The sequence below is a fragment of the Crinia signifera genome, chromosome 1 (assembly GCF_055691185.1).
Source record: "Crinia signifera chromosome 1, ASM5569118v1, whole genome shotgun sequence".
In the NCBI taxonomy this organism is placed as follows: domain Eukaryota; kingdom Metazoa; phylum Chordata; class Amphibia; order Anura; family Myobatrachidae; genus Crinia; species Crinia signifera.
Genome location: NC_139217.1, coordinates 392,690,871 through 392,696,388, shown reverse-complemented (window position 1 = coordinate 392,696,388; position 5,518 = coordinate 392,690,871). Strand labels below are relative to the sequence as shown.

General features: G+C 43.5%; 1 protein-coding gene across 2 annotated transcripts in view; it reads left to right on the top strand.

Moving 5' to 3' along the window:
- PRR16 (proline rich 16) overlaps positions 1-5,054 on the top strand; it is a 355,016-nt gene extending 349,962 nt beyond the window's left edge. For both annotated transcript variants that reach the window (XM_083151603.1, XM_083151599.1), the window contains one exon: positions 4,545-5,054. The gene's annotated coding sequence lies outside the window, so the exon portion shown is untranslated. The remainder of the gene's footprint in view (positions 1-4,544) is intronic.
- Positions 5,055-5,518: the final 464 nt, after the last annotated feature.

Here is a 5,518-nt window from a genome sequence, read left to right as displayed (position 1 = left end):
TCAGTCGGAATGGGGTACGCAAGCATCTTGTGCGTGCGCCCCCTTCCGACGGATGGCATGCCGATTCGATAGGAAGATGGGGAGGGTGCCGATGTCATGTGATGTCAGCCTCCCACCTCGAGCAAGCATCGGCCTGCTTGTGTTCCCAGGGGAACACCCAGCTGTTTCATGGGGATGCCCATAAAACACTGGGCGTTGCCACTGCTCCGGCCCGGTGTCCACCCCCGGCCCTCCCTCTCCCCAGCAACTGACACAGCGAGTGTGTAACTCGCAGAAACTTTTCGCTGCTGGGGTTTGCACATGTGCAAATATGCACAAACCCTGATCATTGGAGCTTGGATTGAATTCGGATGGCAACGAGCGATCCTGAGTCATCCCCTGTGTCTCTTATTCTGCATATTGGATAGCATTATCTGTTTCATTGCACTTCATCACATGAGCATTGGTCACTGCACAAGCACTGGGGTGTGTTATAGCTTACAGACAATGGTGACAATGAAATGTCTACATTGCAAAGGTCGACACATGCAAAGGTTAACATGAGATTTTCACTTTTTTCACATTAACCCCTTCACTGGCACTCAAATTTTCTGAGCTGTGCTCCAGTGACGAGACTGGCAAACCCGGAAAACCAGGGACTACGCTACCTAGTGCTGGGCAGCACCATTGAGCCGAATGCTGAGATGAGGGCTGAGCTCAGCTTCAGCCCCTGCCCAGCACCGGCTGGCCACCTTGCTTCCTTCCCCTCGGCTGTGTGCGACATGACCTTGTAACGTCACGCTGCACACAGCCGGGTTGCCAGGGGCAGGGCTAGGCAGAGGCTGATGTAGTGCTCAGCGGCACTGCCTGGCCCCAACAGAGACTGTGGTTTTTTTTAAAGGGAGCACTCCCCCAAAAAACTCGCCCAGTGGGGAGCGCTCCCAAAAAAAAAAACACTGAAGGGGTTAATGTCGACACCTGGTATCATCTTTGCTTCGGAACAGGAGTCTCACTTCACTACAGCTGCATTCAGCACACTTTACCGTTACCAATCAGAGTCCTCATGGATGGTAAAATATGAAAAAGATTTACCTTTTCAGTGTCCCGTAAAATTTCTGGGGATATCACTATGCAGTAGATGCGCGCCAGTGGTGCCTCCAGCAGAACACCACTGGCACACCACCTCTAGGGCTGCCTCCCCTCCTGTCGATCCCCCCCCCCCATCACCTCCGCTCTGGCGATCGTACGCCAGAGCTCCCCTGCTGCTTCCCCAGCCGCCATTCGCCATTTACAGCAGTGACGTAGGCGGCAGGCTTGGGCCACGAACATCCCCAAGCCTGCCATCCGTGGTCAATGCTGATTTTGACTGGCGGCTGGGGCAGCGGCGGCAGGGTAGCTCCGGCATACAAATGCTGGAGTGGTGGTGGGGCTTCCTACATTCTGTGGTGGGTTTTGCTGGGGCAGGACAAACCTGCCCCTGCAAAACCCGACACTCAAAGGGTTAATGCACCGGTAACATCTGCACATTTATGTGCAGATGCATATTTTGTTTAATAAAAGGCTCTTTTATGTGAAGCCCCCTACCTGTCCTCTACCCAGCCCCCTGTGTGCAAACGGATTCAGTACTGAATCCCGGCGGTCGGGATCCCGGCGTTCAGAATCCCGACGCCGGAATCCCGACAGCCGAAATGCCGACAAGGGGGGACGTGGATCTCCCCCCCTTGCGGGCTCGCTGCGCTCGCCACCCAGCGGGCCCGGTGCCTCGCTGCGCTCGGCACACTAATTTATTCTCCCTCCAGGGGTGTCGTGGACACCCACGGAGGGAGAATGTGTCGGGATTCCGGCGTCGGGGATTCTGAATGCCGGGATCCCGACCGCCGGGATTTTAACTGCATCCTGTGCAAACACATCGGCGACTGTGATAGTCACCAAAGGAGTTCACACATCAGGTCTGCACATGCGTATATTCACCGATACTCATGTGAAGACTCACACCATCGGTCTCCGCAGCGAATTCCCTACAGACGGAGCTGGTCTGAATTGGGGCCTTAGCGTTGAAAATGAAATATATGTTTTCTATAATAATAAAATGTTTCACAAACACCTGAGTGATACAGAAGAGGTAGAGATTGTTAAAATAAGCAATGCATTATGATTATGGAATATTCTTATTTAACAAAGCTCTTATAATTTTGGCTATGCTTGCGGTAGTATTTATTGTAACAAAGTCTACTCCAGCTGTAGGTACAATTAATATCAATGATCGCTTCTTTTCCAGTGTACCCCATGTGTTTAGACTGAAAACTTTAGCCCCTAATACCCCAAAATCAGGTTAGAGTGGAAGGCATCATTGCTAGGATGGCTGCCGGACGGGGTCCCGACAGTCGGAATCCCGACAGTCATTAACCCGACGTCGGGATCCCGATTGTTAAAACACTGACGGCCGGGTTCCCGACGGCCGTCGGCTATTTTCCCTCGTGGGGGTCCACGGCCCCCATAGAGGGAGAATAGAATAGGTGGCGAGCTTAGCTCGCCACCGTGCCCGCAAGGGGCTTTGTTGCGCTGGCCACACTGTCTGAGACCAGGCAGTTGGGATAATGACTGTCGGGATCCCGACTGTCGGTGAATCATACCACACCCGCTAGGATAACCCTTCACCTGTTCAATGCAGATAACTATATATTTAGAATATTTCATTTATTCTTCTTCAAGAGCAATTATCTTTCAGAAAAATAATTGACGCCATGATGAAGGCGGTGAGAAAACAACACTAATGCTACACTAATCTTATTTTTAGAGATGCTTTGAATGATTCTATACAGCTCATGTACTGTACAGTAGTTTGAGCAGATGGTAGAGAAAATCCAAGGTATTAGGCTACGCATGACAAAGAATATAATGCCTAATTAGTATGTCATCAAAATTAAATAATTTATATTTTCTCCAGTGTTTTTGTATTTTATAAAGTAATTAAAAGCAAATGTACAAGTCAAGCATTTGCAAACATACTTTACATGATTCTTCCATTACTGAAAAACATTGGTGTGCATATAAAAATAAACTGGTGCTAGGCTACAGTGATGACAAAGTAGAGCAGAAACATTTCCCTACTGTATTGGGTGTTATAGACTGTACATTTTTCTTTAGTGTGATTCTTTTGAATTTGAGAATCTGTGTTTTTTTATTGATCTGTTATTCGTTGAAGAAATGTCAACATACTTTTATAAAAAAAGGCAATGAAGGAAATAAGTAAGTAAATAATAATTAAGTTAACTGGAAGGCTTTGACGAAGATAGATTTTCTGTATAATACTTATGCCAGAGAAAACAGTAAATATCAGAGGAAAATACAAGAAGAAGTACAGTATTCTGAAAACCGTTAGATACCTTTTAAAAACTCCTTTGATAGTTGTGGAGAAGGGTGGGAAGAGGGCAGAGAGTCCGGTACTGACTAATGATATTCCTGGTAGCTACTGTAGGAGGATTTAGTCTACTTTCTATATATTAGAAGACTGGAGCTGAAAGGGATAACAATGTCTAGTTACTGAGAATAGGGCTCTTTAATTGGAACAACTGTACCTTGATTATAAGACCAAACACTTCAAGCCACAAGTTAAATAATAAGGTGCAACCCCAGGGTCTTTGGTGAGATCACCTACTATACCTCGTCACAACTGAATTTTTTTTTCAACAAATCTTTTGCAGTGAATTATGTTAAGCAGAACATTTAATGGTATTGTTAAAGGTACACATATATTTAAGTGTTTCATATCAAAGTAGCATAGTATGTTGGTGTGTTATAGCTGCGTAGCATTGCTACTAACTACTAAGATACATTTTTTGCAACAAATGCCACAAAAAAAGGCCAATGATCACAGGACCTAGTGCACCGAGAGGGGCGGTTTGACATGACTGCAGCATTGATGTACAGTATGTGAATGCATCTCTCTATTAACATTTATTTAAACATCACCATCACTAGAACACAGAAATAAAACCAGACTGGTAATAAACACAGAGAGGTTTAAAAGTCTTGCTCACAAGCTTACAATCCCTTAAGCTGGTACACACCAGAACAATTTGGCCTCAATTCCCCCAATTTCGATGCAATCTCAACCAATTATATGTAAAATGGGCATGTTTTGGCATGTTTTAGATCCAATTTCAATCCAATGCGCGTCCCAGCTGGTCATTTGGTCATTTTGGAGATCCTACCTGCTGCAGTCAGGATTTATAAAAGATCCATTCAACTGGATACAGATCGTAATCGGATTGTATGCAGATCGTGTGTTCAACAGATCGTGCGACCATTGTACGGTCGTCTCACGATCTGCTCACAGTCATGATCGTTCTGGTGTGTACCTAGCATAAGACTTTTACATCAAAAGAAAAATTTTAAGAGCATACTAGTATTCACAATGGGGCATGTCTGTGCCCAAACACAATTGACCATACCACTAGTAACAAGGTCTGATTGCATGTTAATTCAATCAGAAGTATGTTTATCTGAATGATGTGTTAATGATTATTGCAATGCTCTTATGCACATTATACTTTTAATTACAGATCCCAGAGGCAGAAAAGAATAACTACAATCAGCAGCTCCTTCATTGTTTACTTATAATTTTTGTTATTCAGTGTGACTCCTACATGGTGAAGAAGTGGAAATATACCTAACAAGAGACTCTATCTCAACCACTGGAGTCACAGCACAACGAATGGATATTTTTCAAAAATATATCTTTGTTTTTATGACCTAAATGATTCACAACGTTCAGGTTTCCTGTGGAAAGAAATGTAAAACAAGTAAATCGGTCAAGAAGAGCTGCACTTTTTCCTGAGAGTTCTGAAGCTGAAGGACAAATGAGAATATTGAATTTATCTGGCATCGTTGAGCCCTATCGTTTTTGGAAAACCACAAACAGTGTTATTGATTTGTTTTATAAAGGTCTGGATGCTTTTAATTACAGACGAGGGAAACATCTCTTCTGTACTATTTAAAGCCATAGAGGAAGATGAAGCTGACATTTGGGAAGTGTTGTATCTCTTTCTCTGAATAAAATAACAGCTGTATTACCACAGTTGTGGATTGAATTCAATGCATGTCATATATCTGCACTGTCAGTTCCATTCAGGGTAATGATATGTGCCATCCTTTGCACAGATGGACAGAAGATTTCATAGTTCATATTTCAGGGTCTGGTAAGACAAATTGGAAGGTTTTCTTAACATGGACTCATCTTCCTAACCCCAAAGAGAATATTTTCTTTATATATACTGTACTTATGTATCAAAACCACAAAGTCAACACGAGGATGAGTATAAACAGTTGTATTCAAAAAATGGGGTACTGCCATTTCAGCCTTTGATCCAACATTACGCTTTATGTAGTAAGTGTTTTAGGCTTTATCTCACTTTTTTTAATTAAGCTTGCATTTATGTGCTAAAATATATTTTTTTTTATAAAAATAATTATTCTGCCAAGGATTAAAAAAAATTGTTTACAGAAATACCAGCTAAATTTATTTTAGTATTTGTTT